This window comes from Dermacentor silvarum, chromosome 5 (genome assembly GCF_013339745.2).
Source record: "Dermacentor silvarum isolate Dsil-2018 chromosome 5, BIME_Dsil_1.4, whole genome shotgun sequence".
Lineage (NCBI taxonomy): Eukaryota > Metazoa > Arthropoda > Arachnida > Ixodida > Ixodidae > Dermacentor > Dermacentor silvarum.
In genome coordinates, this window is record NC_051158.1 from 159,458,667 (window position 1) to 159,472,347 (window position 13,681).

At 44.2% G+C, this 13,681-nt stretch overlaps 1 long non-coding RNA gene across 1 annotated transcript; it reads left to right on the plus strand.

Moving 5' to 3' along the window:
• The first annotated feature begins 6,807 nt into the window (after nt 1–6,807).
• LOC125946094 (uncharacterized) lies at nt 6,808–13,321 on the plus strand. Its single transcript, XR_007467400.1, has 3 exons — nt 6,808–7,074; nt 9,965–9,996; nt 12,969–13,321. It is a non-coding gene; the product is annotated as an uncharacterized LOC125946094 (long non-coding RNA).
• Nucleotides 13,322–13,681: the final 360 nt, after the last annotated feature.

Below are 13,681 nucleotides of genomic sequence, written 5' to 3' on the forward strand. Positions count from 1 at the left end.
ACACGTAGCCGCGAGAATTTTTCGAAATGGTGCCGTAATAGCGGAATTACACGCGTTTGATGATCGAAAAACGGCCCTCGCTCGTTTCGCTCTTTCCTTCGCTACTCTACTCATCGGCTGGCCTCCCCTCCTCGCCTAGTGTTCTCGAAAGGTCACGTGACATACGTCATCGCCAACGCGCTTCTCACAACACTGCATACTTCCGGTCACGTCCACGCTAGCGGCACATATACCGACGGCGAACCGTCCGCCAGTGCCGTAGAACGTCTGCCGCGCGAGAGGTGTCCAAAGTAGACGGCAGTTCGCCCGGCGCCCCGCCCGTTGCACGATCAATGGTCCAATCGACGACCGCGAAGCTGCGCGCCACCGGCAACGAAAACATCAGCTGCAGCCGGGAGACGACGGACTCGGCTGTGCTCGCATCGCAGCCGACGGCGCCGCTAATATCGGCGTATTTTTCTTCTTTGTGTACAAGTTTTGCGAAGAGCGATAACAACGATAAGAAAATATTGCGGCTTGTGAGCGTCGGTATTTCATTTCAAAGCGCCGTCCGTTTTACCTTTGAAGGGAACTAGAAAAGGCCTAGCGACGATATCGGCGCCGTCGAGCGATCAGCGGCGGTGAATCTGCCGCACAAATGAGTCCCGGTCTCATCCTCTGTGCGTACGGCAAGGAAACCTCGCCGTTCGCGAGCAAGAACCGCTGTCGAACGGCGGCCCGCGAATAGTAAACGGCGTGCGATGAGTTACCGTGCCGGTAACGTGGACTCAGCGCTTCTCGGCTACCCGCTGTTGCTGCGGTGCCGGCCCGTGTTATGCGAAGCGTACCGCTATAGACCCTGTGCTGCGCGCTCGTCTGGAAAGGCCAACACTGTCGCACTCTGTTCGCGCAGCTAATCAGACCGCTAAGCACGACTGTGTTGGAACGCGAGCGATTTGGCACTTGCGTTGCGGGCTGTAATTACCGATTCCCAAGGGCGCACAAACGAGCAACACGACTAGGAAGCAGTGTTGCCAACCAATTTTTGGGAAATACCCTACGTCACAGTCAAAATTACCCTACTTTACCCTACACAACTTTTTTATTACCCTACATTTTACCCTACGCCTAAAATATCACAGCGTAATAATAATTACAGACTATACTTCAAAGTACGACGGGATAGCAGTGCGGTGGCGCTAAAGTTGGTAGCGACTGTCATCGAAATATTTAGCAAAAAATAAAAAAGCGCATATCAAAAGCGAGCGTACGCGCCTTGGCGTACATCGTCTCGCAGAAGTGGAAGGGAGCGAGTGAGAGAGAAATTAAAGTCTTTATTGAGCAAAATATTGTGGTGTGGCTTCCTATTCGGGTGTGGGTTGTTGTGTTGCATTTAGGAAGTGGCCATAAAAAAATGTAGCAGTTTTACCCGAAAGGCGAAGCGTCAATTGCGATAACAAATTAGTAGAGAGCTATACGGAGTAAAGATAGTAGTTTTATCAGCTGTATAAACTTGGGACATGCTGCAGCACCAGCGCAGAACTGTTGTCGACGCCGTCGGCATTTTGCCCGCGTTCGCTCCGAACGCGCGCGGCGTTGGTGACTGTTGCGGCTCAGAGGTTTTCGACAAGATGAGAACGTGACACTCGTCGAGCAGCGTCGGAAGTCTTTACCACATTCTCGCCTCGCAGCGTTTTTTATATAAATATACATTTGGTGCCGCAGCTAAACGTCGGCTCCCCTCCCTAACTCCCTCCCATCCTCCCACGGCCTTTCGCGCGACAGAAGAAGTCGCGTTTGCTCTATATATACATGGTGATTGTGAAGGAGCAAAGAGACGCTTAATTCTGCAGCCCTTCAGGGAGCACGGCGCAGAACGCGCGTTTGCTCTCCGCCATGCGTTCGCTCCCCGTGAAAGCACGCGTCCCTCGCGCGCTTTCACTCGCACATACAGAATACGGTGCGCGGCGACTATTTCATCGCCGTTGTACGTCATGCGGAACCTCACGGCGACGGCGACGCCGATGGCAGAAATCCGCTTTGAGTATAAATAATAAGGCGTAGCAAATTAAGGTAAGCAAAGGCGGCCATACCATAAGATCGGCGCTCCGCGCCGAGCCGTCGCACACAGCTCCGATTCTGACGGCTCCTAAACTGTCTATAGGAAAATGATTGAAAGGTGGGCGAGGTGGTTTGGTTTTATGATGTAAAAGACAGCGCAAGGGCAAACCAGGGATAAAGTGAAGAACAAGACAGTAAAATACAGTTGGAGTTGAGCGCCCTTCTTGATTTTTCTGAAGAAAAAATGAAGCTAGCACAGATATATGTGACGTCTGATCTTTCGGCTCAGCCCTATGCTGGTGAGATATGAACAGCTCCAATTTTATTCGAAGAAAGATTTAGTTTTCGTATCTCTTAAGGAGTGTCAAGAATAGCGCCTTGAGGAATGTCGCGTCGATCGGCTAGTTTTTAAGTTCACTCGTCAACTGTTCTTTTTTAGCTGATTGTTGACGAGAAAAAAGTGAAAATTACCCTACACCTGGTAAGAAAATCGCATTACCGCCCTACTACCCTACGCTGTCCGAAAAAATTCGAAAATACCCTACAAGTAGGGTAATTACCCTACGGTTGGCAACACTGCTAGGAAGAGCAGAAAGCGCGCGTACCTGCTAGAAGACTAACCGGAAGTCGTAGGTTCTTGTTCAACCAATCGACATCGTTTCCGCAGTTGACATCACCAGATTCCCCCTGCTGACACATGCGTTTCGCCGCAGCTCGGCTGGACCCGGTGAACAATAGATGCTCGGACGTCACACCAGATATTTCCTCCCTAGGTTGTCCCCAGAATTTTTTTTTCCCCTCTGTGCGTTCCTTATGACGCTGTGAAGTACCTAGCGCGTCACGTGAACATGAGAACATGGCCGGCGTGTTTGGAGGGAGATTGGAAAGATCACAGGAGAGTTGAGATCACCTGTCAACTGGGTCAACGGCTAAGTGCGTCAGCCATCGCCGCGTGTTTTAGAGTAAACACTTTACTCAACGCAAGAACATCTGAGATCACTGCAAGAAACATGTGGAGGGGTGACAAATGAGGCATGCGGTGACGTCCCTTCGTTGGAAAGTGTTTTGAGACCGAAAGAATCGCAGCGTGACGACGTGTACAAGTTCCCGAGTACGTGGATTTGTCGTTAGAAAACGCGAAAGGTAAAAATTACGCTGTATAATGGGGTTCGTTAGTTGTCTTTCTTGTTTTTTCAGATATTCTACGAGAATGCACAAAACCGTGAGCCGAGGGTTTCGGCCGATGACTGTATACGAGGTGTTTAAAATCGTGTTTAATGTGAATAAATGTGTGGTGGGCGCTGTTAAACGTTTGCAGCTTCTCTTGAGTGAATTACCGCTGCGGTGTTGCAGACTGTGTAGCAAACTGAATAAACTAGTGCTCGTGTTTAGTTAAATCGAATGTTGTTGCATTGAATGACAAAAATGTTGAGTGCTAAATATTTCCCGCTGATAAAATCTCAACACGGCATGCCTAAGTTTGTGCACCAGAAGGTCCCAGTGCAGCAGTGCAACCATGTTTTTGTTAATCCAAATGTTAGCATGTCTTGAGATGACTCACATTTATAACACAGCCAGTCTTGGGGATATCTGCAGGAATAGTATAGATGTAGTACATTGGAGTCAGGCGAAAATTTGTCCAATATAGTGCAGTAATAGGTAAACAGGTGTCACAGTACAAAAGATTGTCAACCAGGTAATGGTTACACTGAGCTGTAACACAGACGTTGCCCTTATATGGACAATATCTCATGAAGGTGATCTCAGCATCATTTGCTTTCAAAATTTGAGAGGCATTTGCAATATTCATTAACTAATATCACTACGTAGTCAGCATACACTCTTTAATTGTGCATGCTTACACCCTCACAATCAAAAACTATTTTGCTGTTTGTGGCTACCATGCAGAAAGGGCTGCTCATACTCAATTATCTAGTAGTGCATCAAATGGAAGGCCAATTCAGTGATGTTAAAGCTCTTTTACAAACTGCTTACTCGAGGAGAACAAAGAGAGGTCAGGACTTTTAATCATCACATGCAGAATCCGATCTCTGGTCCTCTTAAGCTGTTGCGCTCCCCACTGAATTTTGTTGAGTAAACATTGTAAATGGCTCAAGTTCTTCATGCTTACATGCAGCACAAATGATGAGGACAAAATTACTTATTTTAATACAGCCAATGAGCTCTTTCTCAATGGAGAAGCCCTTCTTAAAAACGTTTTCCTGCTGTACCTCAGTTAATCATGTCACATGGGTTTGATTCTTTTGAGCAACTAATGTGATCAGGATGGCTTAAACTCGAATATTCTTCACTCCGTTTACAACAAAGGTCTTCATTTTTTCTTAGCTTGAATTATTCCACTGAAAAACTGGTGATAAATCCAACAGAAACCATGTGTCATAGACACCTGCAAGTTCCTTCCAGTGACATCAGTTCGGCTGCTCTCACAGTTCCAAGAAGTTCCAGTTGCGAAAGTGTCAGCATTTTCCCATCTGCTAGTTAGTTTGACCTTGTACAAATAACATTGCCACAAGGCAGTTTGTATAGCGATTTTTCTGTCCTGTGCAGTGCTCTCAAAGTTGTGCATGGTATATATATATATATATATATATATATATATATATATATATATATATATATGCAAAGCACGCAAATATTTTCATGTTATTAGAAGAAAGTGGGGCGTGCACACACAGATCAAAGAAGACGGAGACAGACAACTCAAGTTTTGCAGGGCAGTGCGTTGGGTGAGTTGGTGCATAGCTAAACGCATGAATTGTGGTGCAAGGTTGAAAAAAAAAGTAAAGCCAAAAAGGAGACAGGATAGGGTGCCAAACTTTCAACTAGTTTTATTTCTAGCACATCACCAAAATATATCTATTTCCCAAAAAATATGTGCACAAAGACATGGTGCAGCACGTGTCACAAGCTACCTCACGGCATTATCTAAAAACGAACATTCACTTTTGTAGAGGTCAACAAAGGGCACACTGATACAACCATCACCCTTCTTCCTTATGTGATATGCCTCGAGCAATTCACGTGCTAACACTATACTCTGCTTCTTCCTACCACACGTGTCGTCAAACCATGGAGCACAGCCATGCGAGGAACAATGGAACGGCAGGTGGGAACCCACACCATTTTTAATCAATAAAACATGCTCTTTTAGGCGGTCATTAACACAGCGGCCTGTTTGGCCTGTATAAGACTTGCCACAGCTCAACGGAATTTCATATGCGACGCCCACAATGCAACGCAGTACGGGTGGTTTTCTCGGCCCCTAAAGTTGTCTAAGCTTTGCGCCCGCATTTCTTTCCAAAAGCCCAAGCTTCCGTGCGGAAAGAAGCATGCCAGTAAGCCAGAGTAAGTAAGCTTCTTTAGTATTGCTTAAACTGGGCATTAGATGAGCTGTGGGTAGGTATAAACATCTGTGTTGCAATCTTGCATTTCCCTTGTATTCCTTTGGGTGGTTGGTTGGTTATTCACTTTCTTACTTTCTGCAATTACTTTGTGCTGCAGACCTCTGTCTTCAGTACTTCAAGTTATACTTTCATGTGGCAGGTATTTTCCATAGCTATAGCTGTCCACAACAAGGTGCTCAACTGAAGATCTGACGCGTATGTTCATAACTATTTTTCTGCAATGTCCGAGTATACCTTTACTGTTTGCTAAAGTAAAGTTTAAGTGAAGTAAATGAGTAATTGGCAGACTGGAATTTGTTTTCAGTCTGTGAAGCCACTGATGGTGAGTTTTCCTACACACTTGTGAGAGAGAGGGGGGGGATGGTGACTTAAACTCTATAAACCGTTTCCCGTGGCTGAAATTGCCAATGTTAGGTCGCTGCTTGTTGCGTAGAGACTCCACATAGAGATCCTAAGAGGGATGCCACTCGTAAAAACTGCAGTCAAATTCGACAATTCGTAGCTTGGCTGTCTTGACTGTAGGTCCGACATGTCTATACTCTTTTCTTGGTGGCTCTATTCGTTAGATTAACCACATTAGTGGAAGCAACCATGTTCTAAACTTCTATATGGCAATACTTCTGAGTTTGTTAGACAAAAGGACTCTAGGTAGCTCTTTATTGATTACTGTTCTGCTTTGAAATTGTCATTGCCTGTCTGTTCTATGACATTGTTAATAAAGCTGTTGCGAAGCGGGATCTTTCCTTTCAAAGGGGCAGAATTAATGTCTTGCACTTCACGAACAGCTTGCAACATAATGTTGATGTCATTCATGACTTTCAAGCAGCTCGGGCTTGTCTTTGCTTTCTCCTGCATGGATTCATTTGATGAAGGCCTTGAATGCAGAATCATTGTGGTACATGATTGAAAGTGTGTCATTTCTTCAGGTAGAGAAGCCGGTAGGTATAGCACATTCATTCCCCAAACCGGGATATGCTGGCATTCATCAGTTTTGTCCAGCATTGCCTACAAATTTTGGGGAAAATAATATGCGAGATTTCTCACTGATTTTGTTTGTATTTCATAGTGCTGGGGATTTCAGTATATAAATGGTGTTGGTCTGAAGTACCGATTGACACAAATTGTGTGATTGCATTATGTGCGCTGTGGCAAATAATTAAACTGTTAATTAGTGCTTGATTAAGCACTACAAGCAAGTACTGTGCCTTGAAGTTATGATCTGCACTGAAAATTACATTGTCTGCATAACATATACAATACCTTATGTATTATTATATTGGGAAAAAAGTACTTAACCTATTTTATGTGTAAAAATGCGCATCATTTTACTTTTACTTTTTTTATCATACTTCTGAGCACGAAGCGGCGGCCGCATCGCCATGGACACTAGTCGTGAGCAAAACACGGTAATGGCGGCAACAGAAAGTCGGATTGAAGTGTAAAGTGAGGTTTCTTTTCAGTGTTTTTACGCATTCTCTAAACTTCTGAACGTGTTTTAACACGTGTGCAAGTGCAGCGGCTTATTCCGCTACTGATTTTTGTATGAATATTGCTTTGACCGGCAATGCTTGTCCACTGCGTCTGGTTTCTTATTCTATGACTGGGTCAGGTAAGACATGCTCCGAGCAACCTGCAAAATTCGTGTTCTAAACTTGTTGAATGAAGCGAGAATGCTTCGCGAAATCTGCAGATACGAGTAAGTGTGGTCAAGAAAACGACTGCTTGTCGATGTGTGCATTCGAGGCAATTGATGAGGCTGATGGGCAACTGCTTTCCCGTGGACATCTGACGAGTACTACGCTTCTGCTGCTGTTAAAAGTACGACTATTCACTGTCCATGAGTTTCCTCATGCGATATGAGCACCTGAGAATACGTGTCGTCAACTGACGCTTAGCCCTCCTACCGTTTTGTCTGTTGTCTGTCGCGGAGTTTCCACACTCACGTAAGCACTTGGATCAATGGTGGGCCTACTTCGTTTGTAAACTTATGTGCTAAATGTCTGTATTCTGTTGCTACTTACGATACTGGCAGGTGCATGGAAAACTAACAAGTCGACGATATTGCGGTCACGAATGTAATCAACATTAGGAGGCCGTAGATCTGCAGCGAATAAATTGCCAAACGTACGCGAAGATACTTGCTTTTCAGTTTAGGTATTTCATTTTATTCCCTGGAGTACTTCCATCTTGGCCCTATCCAAGTCCTACCATTCGAATGCCGAGATTTTATTGAACACTTCGTTCTTCCACCAGGCCAGACTCAAGGCTATGGCGTGCTTACAATCTCGCAGCTTTGCCCTACTGCTATCCTCTTCAAACCAACGCACACAATTGTCACCACACTTTTCACTAAAAATTATCACCACAACCAGCTTCCGTATGCAGAATAATATTCTTTGTAATGCTGACTCGTTAACTGTATTCAGCTGTTCATACACTTGCACAGTAGAACCTGGCAAGTGCACATTACACTAAAGCTATGTCTGCATCACATTAGCTTCTCGGGCTCCATTCTATTTGAGAGCATTCTGGAAGGCTCCAGTGCTCTGTGAGAAACACTGGATACGAAGCTTTGGTGTAGATGCTTGCGCTTATGCTAAATGTGTTGTGTCATGTAATGTTGCATTGTAGATACTATTTTATGTTAAGTATACGCTGTGCTAATGGCAATAATGTGTTCAAGCAATACACGATAATGAATTAAGCTTTCTTTATTTATTGCTTTAAATTAAAGTCACTGCTTCACATTTCAGCATATCCATACCCGCAACTGCTTCCAACTCACTAAATACTGAGAGGTTGTCGGTGTCACAGTGCAAATAGAATTGGAAGCATGAGCGTATGTATACGAAGAAGTATGAAATGTAACGTTTGAATTTTAACATGTCAAAAACTCTTTGCATGGACACAATTGACTCTACCTTCCAACCAAGATTTGGTAAATATCTTTTAGGGTCCCGCTGACCTACAAGAATAAACTCCCACATGTTGATGTCACAGCTGTTCTGTGTGCTTGCCTTCTCTGTGCCACAGTTGTGCAAGAGATTACATATGTCTACTTAGCACCAAACCTGGAGAAGGCAGCTAAGTTCACACACTACAGCTGTAATGCAATAGCATGATGTTTCAGGATCCATATAGATCCCTTGTTAGCAGATATTTCTGGCGGCGTCTCAAGCAGCACAAAAATGTCGCCAAAGGCCACACAGTTACAAATGCCCTTGCAGAGCATGCCGAGACGAGGAGTCAGAAGATAAACTAGTACAACGCCCGCATCGTGGCCACAGAGAAGAAATGGACAATAAGGCTCCATCTCGAATCACTAATAATTCAAACAAGTAAAACAATCAATAGATCATCTAACATTTTAAACCACATGTACTTCCGAACTTTGCATCATGCACTCAATGCTACTTAAGAACCATCAAGAACCTTCTCAGCAGACATTCCTTTATGAACAAGGGATTCCTGTGGATACCGAAACGCTATTTTATTTTTGTTTCGGCCATGGTCAATGACTTCGTCCATATTTAACAATGATCTTACCTGACCAGACTATCCTGTCGAACTCTCGACTACGGTGCAATACCTCGTTTTGAGATGTACCTCACTGAGGCCCCCCTGCATGAATAATTTTAATCCCAGATGGTAGTTAGGTGTAATTGTAGTCCCGCCAGCTACAAAAGCCATGTTCACTTCTTTTTTTTACATCATTACCACTTGAAAAAAAAAACAACTAAATTCTGGCAGAGCAGCGAGACCAAATTTCTCCTGCACTACATATTTTTTATGTATGCTCTCCAATAAGCATACCATTTTGAATGTTTGTGGCATTTATTTAGTATAGCGATTCCATCAATCGGTTTCTAAAATTTCGCACATTGGTAAAAATTGAGCCCAAGCTCTCGGGTCAGAATCGTTGACTTGCAGTAATCTGTGTCTGCTGTCCGCTCAAGGAATAGGAGTGACGGATAGCAGTGTGGGCATTTCTGGTGACAAATTAAAAAAAAAACTGCATAAGCTCACCAGTGTGATTGAGGCATCTTGTAAAAAATTAACAATGCCTGATGCACAAGATTTCAACATTCCTCGTTAATATGGCAATTTGAGTACTTGGCGTTAGTTCATGCTTGAACAGGTATAAAGCGCTTGTGTAGTGTTCGCTCATTTTGTTTTTCACTTTTCACCCACTGCAACACTCCTCCCTGACAGCAGTCTTTGAGGTCTTGAGTGACCAGAAAAAGGTTGCCCCCCCTGAAGTGGTTGTATGTGAACACATTCTTCAGCTTGCATTCGGTGTTTGTGAACAGCTTTCAAAATTTTTTAAGTACAACTTATGTCCTGAAACAAATATTAAAGAAAGCATTGCATAACAAATTATATTAACTAAGTGCTGTGCAAAAAGCTATTCTGAGAAGCCTGTTGGCCAAATATGTATCCTTTTTTGATTGTTGCATGAAATGTCCTGTACAGGTGCAAGCACATTCAATTTTTTGCAGATCCTGAAATTCGCGTGCTTGCCAACACAAAGGTAACTGCAGTGCCGTCATGACTCATAAATGTTATCAACCTTGTCAATTGCATTTGGTGGCTGAAGTGCACTGAAAACAGAATGGTTTGATTCCTTAGAATTTTCAAACTTACATTCTGAATTAATGAGCTTGAATTGTCCAAACATTTCTGTGCTGTAATACAGCCCTGCATGTCTTTTTATATCAAGAATGTGTTCATATGTACGTCTAGAAGAAAAAAAAACGACAGTTTGCAGTGGTCAAATGCTTTTATTCTGAACACTGACGTTGCACGAAACATAGTACATATGAAGTCTAGCTGCAAGAAAGTTGCTTCCTAATGTCAAAACTGGTGTTACTACAGCTAGTGGGATTTATGCTCGCCACCATTGCAAAGTGGCAGATTATCCCATCCACGAGTACTGCTAATGGTATTTTTTCTGTATGGGAGAACTAATTACCTGAAATAATTGCCATGTGCTATTTTTCCAAAGGGTGGCTGCAGTAAATTCAGCAGAATGTAATGGGTGAAGATAGCTGGGATCACATCAGCAAATGCCGACACAGGGGCACTCAACTAATGGGATATGCCCGACTGTTTCAAGCAGGCATGTGCACCAGATGTTGGGTTTCTTTTCCACACATGCATCATACAAGAGATTCACAGCCTTGCATCCAGTGAAAATGCTGATGAAATCATTGAATCCGTCACAACCCACTGCATATGCTGTCTGAGGTGCCTCACGTGGTTGACTTTATTCCGCCGTGCTGTTTCATTAAAAGCACTGGTCGTTACAGAGTGGGCATGGTATCCATTAGCTGTTCAGATGCACCTAAGTGGGTGAAAAAAAAAAGACAGTGAAAGCCATATAACTTGCAGCTCATGCTGTGTGCATTCAATACGCACGAATGGCAGCGACCGGGCAGCACGTCTTGTTGGTGCACTCTGTAGCGCGAACAAGAATGCGCATACTGTTGCAAGTGTGCACCAAATAAATGATCTCGTACACTGTCGTGTGTTGCTGCAACCCTTCCAGAGTAAGAGAAGGTAAGCTAAAGACGAAGTAGCAGAGTTCTGTCAGCATTTTCTAAGGAGTGCACACGCATGCCCGATAAAGCCAGGGAACTTTAGAACAGTGACAACACAATGGATTTCCCGTGTCAACGTGCACAGAACCGCGGTGGATCTTTACAAATTCAAGTGTTGTTCTCGGCCCTTTTTAGCGAGTATGTCAACCATCGGTCATTTGACTATGCCTATTTGTCTCGTGCAAGCGTGTCGGATCGCGTTCATGCGCATTTTTCACTGGTTTTCCAAGCACAGATGTAGCAAATTGTTTACATAAAATCTGCGCTAGTATCACTTCTAGCTTGTGCGTGTCACTGCGTAGTCTAATTTTGAACCGCAGTGTGCAAACAAGGCTCCGCTTTACTGCATTTTTGTGTTGTAGGCTGCCCGTAAGAACTCTGCCATCTCCACGACCTCTTGCTTAGCAGCAGAACACCACATCCACGGAGCCACCATAGGGGGGTCACAATTATATTTTGTCTAGTGGATTACTTCCCAAGCTCAAGGCATATTCAACTTCAATGCGCGGTTTGTATCGACCCAAAGTTACAGTTCATTATCAGCAGATAATTGAGCAAGCAGTGGAAATGAACAATTTCAAGGTGGAGCCGATTCTACACATATGGCACATGCCTTATTGACCGAAGCATACTTGCTACAAGACAATCCTTTTGCTTAAAAAAAATATGAAAAAATTTTCCATTACTTCAGAGCTCCTATAGCTTCATGGTTGTTTGGAACTGCAAACACAAAAAGAACAGTCTGAACGAGACAATGAGTGCAAGTTCTTCATTGTGCGTTTGCGCTTTCAAACAACGGATGAACCTATACAAACTGTCCCGGTTATGCACTTTCCTGCTACAGCTTGTGTTCAATAAGAATGGTGGCGGCACACATGTAGATAGCAAACACAATGGCAGGCTTCTAAGATTAACTGCATGAAAACCTAGTCCATCATGAAATTTACTCATGAAAGTTGCAGTTTTACAGGCATCTTTTGCAGTCATAGTACTAAGACTATGGCTAAAGTACTATCGACCAAAAAGTTTACGGACTCTCGGCAAACGCTTAATATCCGAGCAGCCTTTAAAAGTAGCCAGTAAAACCGCACATCACAATGTTGTTCACATATACCAGTAGAGGCGGGAAATGGGAATACCAGGCTGCGGAGACATTCAGCTTTTTGTCAGGTCCCTTGGTCTGTAAACTTTTGGTCGATAGTACATTGTGGTGTGTTCCCAAGGCCACTATTGTCGTTTGAAGGGTTAGGCATCAGAAATGGCCACAAGAGATATTTTCTATGCCTAACCTTTCAAACAATGCATGAACCCTTACCAGCTTGCTCAGCTTTCTGTTCTAAGTTGCATTGTTTTGCTTGCATCTGGACTAAATCTGGTCCCACAGCCCTATGACCCTGCTAAGCACCAAAAATGATGCAAAATTAATACATGTAAGCCGATTACTCCATGGTGGCAACACTCAGGGATGCGCTTATGTTCTTGCTGTAAACGTAAGAGTTTTAGATTAAAGGATGCAAGCGGCACTGCGCACCTGCAGGACCTAACATGTGCTTGGTTCTTTGGGGTGGCTGACTTAAAGAAATATTGCTGAAACATTGCAAACTGAGACGAAGCAAGCCAAGATATGCTTTCATAAAACAATCGGCGCTGAACAGGCCGACACGATTTGATTTTTCAATCTGATGACAGCATTTCACAATGCATGTTGACGTCATCTTCCGAGAAATGAAGGCGACAAAATGCTGATCACAGTGCACTTCCACAGCAAACATCCTGTGCCAGATGGCAAAATTTCTAGCCTTTGGGATTGGTTTGGCTCAGCTTTAATTGCCACCTATGCATGTATACATTGTTTGCTTCCTGTCAAAGATCTTTAGCATGAGTTAAGTTTCTTCTCCCCCAGGTCTTCCAGGCAGACGATTCTTCAGAGAGTCCTCGTAGTCGTCCGGTGACACTTTGCACTCAGGGAGGCCAACTTAGGAATACATCGGTTTATTGTAGGACAAAGTAGCATACATCGTCGAGCGGCGGCTGATTATCGGCTGGCTCCTTCCCTCTTCATCTCTACACACTTTTTTAAGTGATCATCAACAATACAGGCTGTACCCGCCCCCATTTTCTAGTCCGGTTTTTGGAACACGCAGACCAACATCACTTAAACGAACACCACATGGCCCTCTTGCTTGAAGTTCACACGCCTCAGTGCAGTTGCCCCGGTGCAATGGCAAGCCCCGCGAACACATAAATCACCCCTCGAGCCACTAACCCTAGACATGCCGCAGTATCACACTTGAGCATGACATTGCCGTCAGGTTTCCCGTTACATACGTATGCTAGACGACGTAAACTGTCTCCCACACCGCAAAGGGAATGCCGCCACCCCCGGCAGTGCCTGTGTTTATGTTAGCCCCCAAGAATGTGCCTTTATGCCACTGAGTGATATGCGCGCGGTGAGGTGGCTGCTTCGCTTCTCGTTATGTACGCTTCTCCGTTAAATGACCGTATATCTTGGACACCGCAATGGAAGTGCACTATCCCTAGCGGTCCCGGTCATTGTTCTAAGAACCCAAACGACGTCAGCTATGAAAGAATAAACAACCTGCGTTAGTGTCATGC